The sequence below is a fragment of the Herpailurus yagouaroundi genome, unplaced genomic scaffold, assembly GCF_014898765.1.
Source record: "Herpailurus yagouaroundi ecotype Mexico unplaced genomic scaffold, PumYag 29, whole genome shotgun sequence".
NCBI lineage: Eukaryota > Metazoa > Chordata > Mammalia > Carnivora > Felidae > Herpailurus > Herpailurus yagouaroundi.
In genome coordinates, this window is record NW_024412377.1 from 32,512,619 (window position 1) to 32,527,436 (window position 14,818).

At 38.0% G+C, this 14,818-nt stretch overlaps 1 pseudogene; it reads right to left on the reverse strand.

The window, feature by feature from the left end:
• The window catches only part of LOC121043960 (52 kDa repressor of the inhibitor of the protein kinase-like), a 54,202-nt pseudogene extending 39,632 nt beyond the window's left edge, over nucleotides 1-14,570 (reverse strand).
• Nucleotides 14,571-14,818: the final 248 nt, after the last annotated feature.

Below are 14,818 nucleotides of genomic sequence, written 5' to 3' on the forward strand. Positions count from 1 at the left end.
AGTCCAGAGTAGGTCATACTCCCTAAATCTTTCTCCACCAGCCTAACTCTATGCTTGAAATTCCTACTAAACCCATTCTTTGGGTTAAATTGTTGTAATGCCTACAGAATCTCTCTCAAAATACAAATACTGTAGTAGTTTTCTTAAAGGAGTAACCAATTAACCTGTTAGAACCAAAAGTTTTAGATGATGAAACCAATGCAAGGCTCAACTCAGAAAAAAAAAAAAATCCATTGTTGATTGGTGATTGGGTTTAACTTCTTCATCTTTTTCTCATGTTATATTAATAAAAATGATCATTATTATCAGTACAATTTATTGAGCACCCATAATGAATTGGGCCCAGTAGTTAGTACTTGCCACATATTACGTACTACTTTTCCCATTTCATGGATTAGGAAACTGAGATCAATGAAATTAGGTGATCAGTCAGGATCAAACAGCCCCTAAGAAACAAAATTGGAATCCCCAAGATGATGGCAGAGTAGGAGGACCCTATTTATTCATCCCATAAATACATCTAGCTAACTATCAAATCATTCTAAATACCCCCCAGAAATCAGCCTGAGGACTGACAGAACAAATTTCACAACTAAAGGGAGAGAAGAGGCCACATCAAAGAAAGTAGCAAGTGCAGGGACATGGTTTAGGGGAGAAACAGATTGTGGCTGCTGAGGAGGGGAGGGAGCTGTGGTTATGGAGAAGGGCCAGTGAGAGAGAGAGAGGGAGGAGTATACAGGAGAATGCACAAACAGAACACTTCCCTAAAGCCACTGGTTTGGAAAAGAAGAGGGCTGAATTTTGTAAGTTCTTGCAACTAGTGGGGCTTAAAGTCTAGAATTTTAAAGGTCAGCAGGTTTGGCTGTGATAGAGCCTGGAGGACACTGCCCAGCTCCTGGAGAGAAGGAAGGCAAACAAATCAAGGACAGACAGTGTGGAAACAGTGATCTGAAGAGGGCCTGTGGCACACAAGGAGATTATTCACTCTTCTCTGAGTGCAGCCCTGAGAGGCAGCATTCTTGGAGACTCCTCTCCAAGAACAAAGGAGCTGGCCAGCAGCACTTCCTTCCCCCACCCCTTAGCATAAACACAGAGCCACCTGTGTTTATGTGGGAAGCAGCACAGCACCAACGCTGGCTGTCTAACTTGCTTAACATCAAGCCCCACTTCTCCTGCACTTCAGTGGAACTGCCCTTCTCAGTCATGCTTGCTTCAGTCCTAATGCAGCACCTCCCACTCCCCAGAAGACCAGCACAAACCCCTACTCACACCATATCTCCTGACCAGAGAGTTCTGCAGAGCCTCAGTTCGGGTGGAGTTGGTGTCAGGTCTCATTTCACAAGCAGACCAGAGCACACCTGGTTAAAACTTGCTACATCGTGCCTGGGACCAAACACTGTCCACAGCAGGCAAGGTGAGCCTCTGCAGATGACTGGCCTGAAGGATAGAGCAGCATAGACAACAGCATAGCACACACAGCACACCCTGGAGACACTCCTTGAAGTGCCAGGCCTTGGGCACTACAGCACCTCTTCTTGATAAGACCATTACTTTCAGGAGCAGGAGACATTTTTGGCTTTTATAGCACACAGACGAAGGCAGAGACTCAGATAAAATGCCAAGACAGAGGAATTTATCCCAAATGAAAGAAGATAAGGCCACAGCCAGAGATATAAGCAAAATAGGTATAAATAACATGCCTGATGAAAAATTTAAAGCAACAATCAACGTTTATTTATTTTTGGGACAGAGAGAGACAGAGCATGAACGGGGGAGGGGCAGAGAGAGAGGGAGACACAGAATCGGAAACAGGCTCCAGGCTCTGAGCCATCAGCCCAGAGCCCGACGCGGGGCTCGAACTCACGGACCGCAAGATCGTGACCTGGCTGAAGTCGGACGCTTAACCGACTGCGCCACCCAGGCGCCCCTAAAGCAACAATCATAAGAATACTCACTGGCCTTGAGAAAAGAATGGAAAACATCAAAGAGACCCTTACCACAGAGATAAAAGAGTTAAAAAAGAATCAGTCAGAGATGAAGAATACAACAAATGAGATTGGAAACAGGTTTGATGCAATGAACAGCAGGTTGGAAGAAGCAGAACAATGAATTAGTGATATAGAACACAAAGTAATGGAAAATAATGAAGCTGAAAAAAAGAGAAAGAAGTATTATGGAATAAGAGGATAGACTTAGGGAATTCAGTGACTCCATCAAACATAGTAACATTCATATTACAGGGATCCCAGAAGAGAGAGAAAGGGGAGCAGAAAATATACTTCAAAAAATAATAGCAGAAAGTTTCCATAATCTGGGGAAGGAAACAGACATCCAGATCCAGGAGGCACAGAGAACTCCCACTAAAATCAACAAAAGCAGGCCAACACCAAGACATATTATAATTAAGTTTGCAACATATAGTGATAAAGGAATAATCTTAAAAGCAGTAAGACAAAAGAAGTCCTTAACTTACAAGGAAAAACCCATAAGGCTAGCTGGAGATTTCTCAACAGAAACTTGGCAAGCCAGAAGAAGTGGCGTAATATATTCAAAGTGCTGAATGGGAAAAATCTGCAGCCAAGAATGCTCTACCCAGCAAGACTATCACTCAGAATAGAAGGAAAGATAGAGTTCCCCAAACAAACAAAAACTAAAGGAGTTCGTGAACGCTAAACCAGCCCCACAAGGAATATTAAAGGGGACTCTTCTAGGGCAAAGGGGAGACAAAAATAAGAAAGGATCAGGAGAAAATCCCCAGAAACAATGACAAAACAAGTAATAAAATGGCAATAAATACGTATCTATTAATAATTACTTTGAATGTAAATGGACTAAACATTCCAATCAAAAGACATAGGGTATCAGAATGGATAAAAAACAAGACCCACCTATATGCTGCCTACAAGAGACTCCTTTCAGACCAAAAGACACCTGCAAATTTAAAGTGAAATTTATTATGCAAATGGATGTCAAAAGAAAGTCATAGTGGCAATACTTACACTAGACAAACTAGACTTTTTTGTTCTTGTTTTTATCCTGCTTTGATCAGGATACTACTAGCCTGAAGGAATGATTTTAAATATGTTCCCTCTATTTCATTATTTATAAGATTTTGATAAAGACTCATTAATTTTTTTTAATGTTTTGTACAATTCATCAATGAAACCATTTATGAATGGTTTGGGGCTTTTCTGTATTAGATATTTTTTTTATTCCTAATTCAACTTTCCTTCTTGTTATTGGTCTAAGAAGATTTCCTATTTCTTGGATACAAGATTCATGACTCAATCTTGGTAACTTGTGCATTTTTAGGAATTATCTGTGTTTTTTTCTAAGTTATCTGATTTGTTAGTATATAATTGTTTATTGTTATCTGTTATCACACTATTACTGTGGTTATCTATTATATTGTTTTCTCTTCCATTTCTCATTTTGATTTTTGAGTTTTCTCTCTTTTTTTCCTTAGTTAATGTAGTTTAAAACATTACCAATTTTGTTTATTTTTTGGAAAACCTGGTCATTACTTTCAATGTTATGTTATTGTTTCTTCTAGTCTATTTTATTTTTGAAATTTCTTTGTTATGTTTTTCCTCTAATAAATTTCAGCTAAGTTTCTTCTTTTTCTAGTTCCTTGTGGTGTAATGTTAAGTTGTTTACTTGAAATTTTTTTCTTAATACAAGCATTTATAGCATAAACTTCACTCTAACATTTGGTTTTGCTGCATCCCATACGTTTTGGAATATTGTGGTTTCTTTTTTCTGTTTGTTTTGAGACATATTTTGATTTGCCATTTGATTTTTTATTTGGCCCACTGCTTGTGCAGTAGTGTGTTGTTTAATATTTATATATTAAATATTTAAAATATTTTTTTTAATATTTATTTATTTTTGAAGGAGAGAGAGACAGAGCGTGAGCAGAGGAAGAGTCAGAGAAAGAAGAAGACACAGAATTCGAAGAAGGCTCCAGGCTCTGAGCTGTCAGCACAGAGCCCAACAAGGAGCTTGAACTCACAAGCTGTGAGATCATGACTTGAGCTAAAGTCGGATGCTTAACCAACTGAGCCACTCAGGTGCCCATTAAATATTTAATATTTTTTAAAAAAGAAACAAAGTCAAGATTCCAACCAGAACTATCTGATGCCAAAGCCCATGTTCCTTCTATATACTGTGCTTTATAATACTTGAAGGCAAGAGAATGCTATAGCTATGACAAATTTTTAGAGTTAGCTATTTGTGATGAAAAATTCCTTTTCTCTGCCATATTGTTGCCATCCAGAGCCAGTGGCAGAAAGAAAGCCATTGCAATCACTCACAATCCAGTCCTTCCGTGTGGGCCTCTTCTCAAGTTCTAGTCCTTAGCCAAGCCTCCAATCTGTCCCATCCCCCTGTGGTTTCTCTAGTCTAATTATAGCTCTTAGAAGATTTGCTAATTCAGACAATAATCACAACATCCTGTTGAGTTCAAACAAAATGTTTTTTTAAAAACAAGGATAATTACTCTTCAAGGTGTTTTATAAATAATAAAAAGATAGTATCTCCTTAAATTCATACAATGGGTGCTCTTTGTTTTCAAAGAACTTTACAACTATCAACTAATTGGTGCTTTAATATAATACTAAATATCTTTTAACCCACAGAAGCAAAAGTGTCTTAGGGTAAAGCAATTCTGACTCTTGCCTGACAGCACAGGGGGTTCTGACTCTCATTTTGGGGAGTACAGCCTCCTGAACATGAGGAGGACAGAGCAGAAAGTAGTGAGAACAAAGGCTGGAAATTAATGGAAATCTTCCCATCTATTAGCCACGCAGCTCACAAGGCACTTGTTTAGATAAGATGTTCCTTCAGCCATATAATTTAGTATTTTAAAAGGTGGCTTCCATAAATTATGATAATGTGGTATATGATGTAAGGAAAAAGTTGAAATCCCAGTGAACTATATTATACAATAGCTGACCTCACACTGGCTAAGACTGAGTTAAGAATGAACACACATGAGGTTGCTGTCAAACAACCCTTTGCCACCTCAGAATATTATTCAGAAGATCAAATAATACTTCCCTGGTTCTGTACTGGCTTTTAAAAATATTAATATACAGTTTATTGCTTTCTTAGTTTTAATTTATTTTTATATATTTTTATTCAAGTATAATTAACATACAGTGTTATAAAAGTTTCAGGTGTCCAATATAATGATTCTACAATGTGTTCTTCATCCCCTCACCCACATTTCCTCTGGCAACAACCAGTTCCCTGTATTTAAGAGTCTGGGGTTTTTTTTGCACATCTCTTTTTTTTCTTTGTTCTGTTTCTTTCTTTCTTTTTTTTTAATGTTTATTCATTTTTGAGAGAGAGAGAGAGACAGAGAGAGACAGAGCATGAGTGGGGGAGGGGCAGGGAGAGAGGTGACACAGAATCTGAAGCAGTCTCCAGGCTCTGAGCTGTCAGCACAGAGCCCGACACAGGGCTCAAACCCACAAGTGGTGAGATCATGGTCAGAGCCAAAGTTGGAAGACTAACGGACTGAGCCACACAGGCATCCCTGTTGTGTTTCTTAAATTCCACATATGAATGAAATCATGTGGTATTTGTCTTTCTCTGACTTATTTCATTTACGATTATATCCTCTACATCCATTCATGTTGTTGCAAATGGCAAGATTTCATTCTTTTTATGGTTGAGTACTATTCCACTGTGTGTGTGTGTGTGTGTGTGTGTGTGTGTGCGCGCGTGTGTGTGTGCCACATCTTTATCCATTCATCTATATATGGACACTGGAGTTGTTCTATAGAACTGTGGCCAGTTTCATCTACTATTTTATTGTAATTTGTTGTAATAGTTAAATAATATAACACTTTTCTATTAATTTTTTATATTATTTAAAGACTTTCTTTAAGGATTCCCAAATAACAATTATTTACATGGAAACATGGGTCTCTCAGGAGCACAACTTCAAAACTAAATCTAGAGAAATACATGGGACCCTTCTTGGGTTCCTAGAGCTGCAAGATACACAACTGTAATTCAAACTATTCTGTACAGAAATGTGACCACATGCAACATTCAAGAAACCAGCTCTTGGGGTCAGTAAGGAAAAAAGAGACAACATTCTTGACAGATGGGCTTTAAAAAATTGCAAAAACAACAACCTAAACCAGCTTCCTTAAGGCTTATTTCAATATCCTGAACAACAACCAAAAAAATCCAGATTAATCTTTCATATGAAACCTTGGTTCTCTTTTGGTTTAAGGAGGATGCTTGGTATTTTGGCAAAGTTTCCTGCATTCTTTTTGTTCCCTTAGGCAAGAGGAACTCATCTCTTATAAGAAATCCTTAAACACTATTATAGGCTTAATGTTTATGTCCCCTCAAAATGCACATGCTGAATGCCTAACCCTCAATGTGACTATATTTGGAGAAAGGGCCTTTATGGAAGTAATGAAGATTAAATGAGATCATAAATGTAGGGCCTTGATCTGATAGCAATAGAGTCCTTATAAGAAGAAACAACAGAGTTCAGCTCATTCTCTCTCTCATGTGCAGACACAGTGAGAAGGTGGCTGTCTGCTTTCATAGGAACCAAATTGGCCAGCACCTCGATTTTGGAGTTCCCAGCCTCCAAAATTGTGGACATAATAAATCTCTGTTACTTAAGCCCCAGTTTACAGTATTTTGTTATGACAGCCCTAGCAGACTAATACAGATACCAATTAAAAAGAAAATATTCTACAGGTTGGATGAGAACTATATAACAAAAGAATATTTGCAACTGAAAATCTATAATGGAACTTGCTTGTATAATTTTTTTCAGTTGGGCTTCCACGGAAGAGTCCAGTTAAACACCTTGCAGAACCAGGGCATGGCAAAAGGATAACCTGACTTTAATTATCTTGCATGTTTAACTTATTTTAATAAAAGAATTTCTGCAAAAACGAGAATAAAATACCTAGAAATAAATTTAAGCAAAGAGGTCAAAGACCTCAAAAGCAAAAAGTCAATAACAACAACAAAAAAAAATCCATTTAAAAATTGAAGACATACAAATGGCCAACAGGTGCATGAAAAGATGCTCAACATCACTAATCATGAGGAAAATGCAAATCAAAACCACAATGAGGGGTGCCTGGGTGCCTCAGTTGGTTAAGCGACTGACTCTTGATTTCAGCTCAGGTCATGATCTCACGGTTCATGGGTTTGAGCCCTGAGTTGGGCTCCACAGCAGGCAGCACAGAGCCTGCTTGGGATTCTCTCTCTGTCCCTCCCCCACTCATGCTAGCTGTCTCTCTCAAAATAAATAAATAAATTTTAAAAATAAAAAAAAGAAATTCTCTAAAAAAAAAAAAAAAAAGATTCTCTCCCTCCCCCTCTGCCACTCCCTTGCCGCACTTTCTTTCTCTCTCTCTCTCTCTCTCAAAACAAAAACAAAAAACCACAATGAGAATATCACCTCACACCAGTCAGAATGGCTATCATCAAAAAGACAAGGGGGTACGTGGGTGGCTCAGTGTGTTGAGTGTCCAACTTCGGCTCAGGTCATGATCTCATGGTTCAGGGTTCAAGCCCCATTTGGGCTTTGTACTGCCCATGCGAAGCCTACTTTAGATTTTTCTGTCTCCCTCAGTCGGCTCCTTCCCCATGTACATGGGTGCACATGCTCTCTCTCTCTCTCTTGCTCACTCTCTCTCTCTCTCTCTCAAAAATAAATATTTAAAAAAAGACAAAAATAACAAGCGTGGTCAAGGATGTGCGGAGAACCCTTGTGCACTACTGGTGGGAATGTAAATAGGTGCAGCTACTGTGGAAAACAGTATGGAGGTTCCTCAAAAAATTAAAAATAGAACTACCACATGATCTAGCAATTACACTTCTGCATATTACTCAAAGAAAATGAAAACAATAACTCAAATGGATATACAGCTTCATTACATTGTAGCATTATTTACAATAGCCAAGATATGGAAGTAGCCTAAGTGTCCACTGATGAATGAATGGATGATGAAAATGTATATATACATGCACACACACATACACATACACACATGAGATAGAGGACTAGTCAGCCACTAAAAGAATGAAATCTTGCCATTTACCACAACATGGACAGGCACTGAGGGCATTATGTTAGTGAAACTAATCAAACAGAGAAAGACAAATACTAGATGATCTCACTCACATGTAGAATCTAAAAAAAAAAAAAAAAATTGAACTTATAGATACAGACAACAAATTGGTGGTTGCCAGAGGCTGAGGGTGTGGGTAGACAAAACGGGTGAAAGGCATCAAAAGGTACAAACTTCCAGTTATAAATAAATAAGTCATGGGGATATAATGTACAACACGGTGACTACAGTAAGAATTACAGTATTGCATATCGAGCAATCTTAAAAGTTCTCATTGGAAATAAATATAACTATGATGACAGATACTAATTAGACTTACTGTGGTGGTCATTTCACAACATATACAAATATCAAATCATGTGTACATCTGAAACTAATATACTGTTACATGTCAATTATACTTTGATAAAAAATAAATTACTTTTTTAAGTTAAAAAAAAAGAATTTCCCATAGAACTGACAGGTGAACTCATCTGTATGTTCACATTATTTGGCATTCAGAGGTCAATATCTAAAGCTACAGGTAGAATCCCCAGGGCTCTACAGAAATCCTGATGTGTCATAGACAGTGCTCATCGAATGAATATTCCATGAACTCCCCTATATTTCACAGTACATTTGGGATCATGTAACTAATTCTAGCCCAAGGACTCTGAGCGGATGCATGTCACATCCAGGCCAAGGCAGGCGAGAGCCAATGCACCTCAACTGTCTCCATTTTCCCACCCACAACCACCCCAGAAAACCACACGTTCCAAATTCCATACCAGCAAAATAGGAAATAAGTAAGAACTAAGCATTTATTTGGTAAGCCCGGGAGATTTCAAGGTTTTATTTGTTGTGGCAACTAAGAGTAGTTACCATAATATATCTTGGAACTCTGATTCTGCAGAAGATTTTGGGACTTCAATGCTATTTGAAACTCGAACATAGACTTAAACCTACCTGTCAAGTTGCGACAGACCATAAGCAATTGAACATGGAGGTAACTGGGGAGATGAATCATCAGTGTCTCCATAGGAACCACTTATTAAACTTCTTCTATGTTCCTTGATCTGAGCTACATGATGTGGAGTGAAAAGAAAGAAAAAGACATGGTTTAGGCTCTCACAACGCTCCCAGTTTTATTACCAGCAAGGTTTTAGACTCCTGCCTCTCTAAGCAGGGTATTACTAATGTGCTGGAGCTCCTTTGCTTAAGGAATTACATAATTATGTCACATGGAGATTTTATACATACCTAGAATGATGATCGCATGAACCAAGTAAATAAGAAATGAGGATTTAATTGATGCCATGGGTTTCAACTGCAATTATAGCAATAAAATTCATAATTTGGTTTATAGTAACTTTCTCTACCGCATCCCTGCCAAAATGCTTAGGGCTTATAAGGGTAATTAAATATAATCAAAGAAAATAGTGCTAATTAAAACCGTAAGCTAGACTATGGTGATGGTTAGATTAAATGGACATCCTAGCTAATGGTACATTCCCTTATCTTATTCCAAAAGACCCAGCAAAAAACCTTTTGTCATCCATCTTGTTTTTACTAATGGAGAAATCGAAGGACATGGAGGCCACCTGGCTGGAAAGCATGGCAGAAAGACCAGACAGAAACCCATGTGGAACACTGACTTTACTTATGGGCCTGTGCTCCCTCACAACCCCCATGCTCTGTCCCTTTGTCCCTCTTCTCTACCATTCTCAGATGTCACTTTCCAGTTTTCAGAAGATACAAAGTTTATTTTTGTTGTTTTGATTTTGTCTTTTTTGCTTTCACGGTGTCTACCCGATGCCTTTGTGTTCTTAGAAAACCAGGACACTGCCTGGTTCTCATATGACCCTCCTCCACCAGCTTCCTCCAGTGTCCACTTTTGAAAGGAAAAGAGAGAAAGAAAAAGAATGATTTACCTCATGGATTGGCCCCCTCTAAGGTCCAGTAGAATCCTAATTATCAAAGACTGACATGGCAACCTGTCAAGAGTATGAACTGACTGGTGTATATTAGGTCAACTGTCTCTTCTGGAACCTCCCTTTGCCCAAAATAACCTCTTTTAAATTGTCAACTGCTTCTTCTAGCTACCATATAAAAAGCTTCTCAGAGCTTCTCCTGAATGTCTCAGGACAGAAAAAAACATCTGGTTAAAGAATATTACATTAAAGATACAGAACAAATGAACACAAGGGAAGGGAAGCAAAAATAATATAAAAACAGGGAGGGGGACAAAACATAAGAGACTTAAATATGGAGAACAAAGGGTTACTGGAGGGATTATGGAAGGGGGGGATGGGCTAAATGGGTAGGGGCATTAAGGAATCTACTCCTAAAATCATTGTTGCACTATATGCTAACTAACTTGGATGTAAATTTACAAATTAAATTAAATTAAATTAAATTAAATTAAATTAAATTAAAAAAAGAAAGAACTACAGACAAGCTTGGAAATATGTTTAACAAAAAACGTTATATTAAGAAAAAGAAGAAGGGCACCTGGGTGGCTCAGTTGGGTAAGTGTCCAACTTCGGCTATATTCATGACCTCACAGTTCGTGAGGTCGAGCCCCAAATCGGGCTCTCTGCTGTCAGCGAAGAGCCTGCTTTAGATCCTCTGTCTCCCTCTCTCTGCCCCTCCCCAACTTATGCACGCTCTCTTCCTCATTCTCTCTCTCTCAAAAATAAAGCAAAAGAAGAACAAAAATATTGAGCACTTGCTGCACTAGGGGCCAAACATAGTTTTATTTATATTATGTAAGTTTACTCAACTATTCAACTCACAAAAAGTTATGAAGTATAAATACAGGTATGACAATTACTCAAATATAAAGCTTAGTTAGAAGTCATCAGTATGTGACTAACACTAAAACATGAAAATTTTTTAAAAATGTTTTAATGTTTATTTCTTTTGAGAGACAGAGAGAGACAGAGCATGAGCAGGGAGGGCCAGAGAGAGAGAGAGAGACACACACACAGAATCCGAAGCAGGCTCCAGGCTCTGAGCTGTCAACAGAGAGTCCAATGCAGGGCTCGAACTCATGAGCCCTGAGATCATGACCTGAGCCAAAGTCAGACGCTCAACCAACTGAGCCACTGAGGCACCCCTACAATTTTTATAAATTCTTCCACTGAGAAGATTCAGTTCTTTAATCTTCTTTATGAAGTCCAAAAATACCATAAACCTTATGTTGACTAAGAGTGTTCCTCCATTTGCATTAGTCTCAAATACGCCAGAGGGAATCAACTTGCACCATAATGAAGGAAGCTTATTTTGCTGGATGTTTTCCTCCACATAATCAGAAAATAACTTCTATTCATCCACTGTTTGAAAGTGAATTAACTGAGATAGACTGAAAAGAACATGGAACTGAGAACTGGAACATGTGCATGTTGAACCTGGCTTTGTGTCTCAGTCAGCTGTGCCACTTGAGGAAGTCACTTCACCTCTCCTATGACCCACTTCCTCATCTATAAACTGAAGAGCACATTTCCATATTGTCTGTTTTGACTGAAAGAAGCTAATTTAAGATACATGCTGTTTAGGATACATCCATTTAAGAATAGTTTGCATTTCTTCCTACATCTCCATGTTTCCATCATCCACTAACCAATGATCATATGTCAGACCCATATGTCAGACCCTGTGAGGTACTACATGGGTCTATAATGTTTTAGGGATACAATATGTGAAACATTATCTTTGCCTTCTACAAGACCATAATTGGGTAGAGGGGAATAGTCATGTAAACAAATAACTCTAATTCAGTGTTACTGCTACAAAAGAGGTACGGTCCCAGTGCTATAAGAGAGCAAACGAGTTAGGGTGTTCAGGTAACACTTCAGAGAAGATGTGACATTTGATTAGTACCTTGAAAAATGAATATTTCAGATTTTTCTATAAAATCTCTCTCTCCATGTAGCACCATTTAAATAGACTTTAGTAGACTTTGGTCTACTTTCATGACACGTTAAAAACCAGTGCTCCAGGGGTACCTGGTTGGCTCAGTTAAGTGTTTGACTTCGGCACAGATAATGATCCTCACGGGTCATGGGTTCGAGCCCTACATCAGGCTCTGCACTAATAGTGCGGAGCCTGCTTTGGATCCTCTGTCTCCCCCTCTCTCTGCCCCTCCCCTGCTCATGTGCTCTCTCTCTTTCAAAAATAAAAATAAACATTAAAAAAAAAGACACAGTGCTCCAGCCAACTTGAACATGGTCCTAAATAAAATTTCCTTCTGATAAGGGGGGATGGGCAACCCCATTGCCAAAATAAAGACCACATTTCATCTCTTTTGGTGTGATAATGGACCCAAAAAATTACAATCAAATATGGAAGTGGCCTGAGGATATAGACGGAGTCAACTGAAGCCTTCCAAAGAGCCCACATTGCCTTTTATCATTAGAAAACATTCAACTCCATTTTTAGAGGTCTGTAGATGCCCTGTGACTGTATCATAGCTTTCTCTAGCTTAAATACCCAAACTCCTGTATCAAGAATTCCAGCCAAAGAATTAAGCTTCAATTTCTCTTTGGGGATATCCTCAACCTACAAAGACATATACTATCACACATGACATGCTGGCTCACGCACACATCTCTATTAGGACATCCACAGCTGCACACTCCAACCAGCCTCTATCACACACACAGAGCAGCTCTTTCAAACCAACCCAAGTAACCTGTTTCTTCCTATCAGCAACTGCATCAGGACAGTATTGGTGTGGAAAGATTCACACATAGGTGAGGCAATATACCATAGTGAATGGAGTAAAATCATAAAGACATGTGCACAGTGGGACTCTGTAGGGGGATCTTAAATATAATAAAAATTATCACTTTTATATTAAAAATAAGTCCTCAAGGTGCGCCTTGGGTGGCTCAGTAGGTTAAGCATTCAACTTCGGCTCAGGTCACGATCTCACAGTTCGTGAGTTTGAGCTCCACGTCGGGCTCTGTGCTGACAGCTCAGAGCCTGGAGCTTGCTTCAGAGTCTGTGTCTCTCTCTCTCTCTCCCCCTCCTATGCATTCTCTCTCTTTCTCTCTCAGAAACATTAATAAAAAATTTTTTTAACAAAAATAAAAATAGGTCCTCAAGTCTGACAAGAGTTCATTAAAAAGGGAAATATTGATGCACATAGTCAGGGCTGTGGGAGATTATAATCTTTTGGGAAGCAATTTATTCACCTGTATCAAGAACTTGAAAATGTTCATATCTTTGGACCCAGCTTCTAGAACATAATGCTATTTAGAGAAAATTCTTTATGTATGAAGGTGGTCATCACAGGATTATTTACAGTAATTAAAAAACGGTACAATCCAGAAGTTCAACAAGACAATGATTTTTTTAAAGGATTATACATCTATGTATTAGTATACAATAGATCCATTAAGTAGAACTTAACAAAAAGTTTATAAACCCTTGAAAATCACTTAATTTAAAATATTAAGAAATAAACCAAAATATAAAATCAAGTAAACAGTTGGAGTTTAGATCACAACCCTGCTTTAAAAAGGCACAGACACAAGAAATATATCAAAAGATCCTCAATGATGGTCTTTGAGTGAAATAACTGACTGACATATTATTTTACTTTTTCATATTTTCCCTGTTTTCTCTAATAAGCTTCAAGAAATAAATTAAGTGCATTAAATGCAAGAACTCAGAATAGCCCTGTTTAGGTATGGTATTACATATTCATAGATCCACAGACAGCCAGACAGACCAATGACCAACATGAACAAACACAAAATCTGAAAGAATGTCAGCAAACTGAAAAGCTAAAGGAGACACAGTAATATAAAACAGGAAAGTTAGATTCTCAGAACTTATGAGTAATAAGAAGATAAATACAGAGAAAAATTGCTATTAGAAATGCATCTGATTTTCCAAATAATCTGCAAGACAAATGAATTCAGAATGTCTCTGGTAATGAAGTTAAATTTGACCAAAAAACTAATTCAATTAATTCAACAAATCTTTACTGAGAACCTGATGTATGCCGGGCACTTGTCCATGTGTCTGGGACACAAAGATAAATATGACATGGTCCCTGCATTCAAGACGCTTAGCAGAACATAGTTCAATGCTATAGCTTTTATTATATTTGGACTTAATTAATGCAGGTAGCTTCCCAAAAACTGACCAAAGATAAGAAATTTTTGAATACTTTATTTCCACTGGTGGGAAAGAAGGAAGATTAAATTCCAAAGAACTGACTGATGAAAGACATTAAAATTTGGAGTTAGAAAATCAAGCTAAAAGTCCAATAATTCATGTTGTGATTCCACAGCTGCTAACACCAAAATAGGCTGGAGGAAGAAGTCAGCTTACCAGAAGTGAGTCAGTTGGCCAAAACCATTTGTTGAGTGCCACAGCAGCCTCAAGCAGTGTAAAGATACTGTGAAACAATGTCCAAAAAATAGAACATTCTATCTCTTCCACAAGAAGCTTCCATGCTGACCTGGGTAACAAAACACAAAAGAAATAGTCAAAGAAAACTTTTATAAATTTCATTTGTCAATACATCCAAAAGGGAAAAATAGTGCATAGAAGTAAAGAGGGCACCACAGGAACAGGGACCATAATCTAGGGTGAAAATTGTAGTACAAAGTATTTGAAGTTGTTTTTTGGTTTTTGGGTTTTTTTTAGTTCAAGTTAGTTAACATACAATGTAGTCTTGGCTTCAGGAGTAGAACCCAGTGACTTGG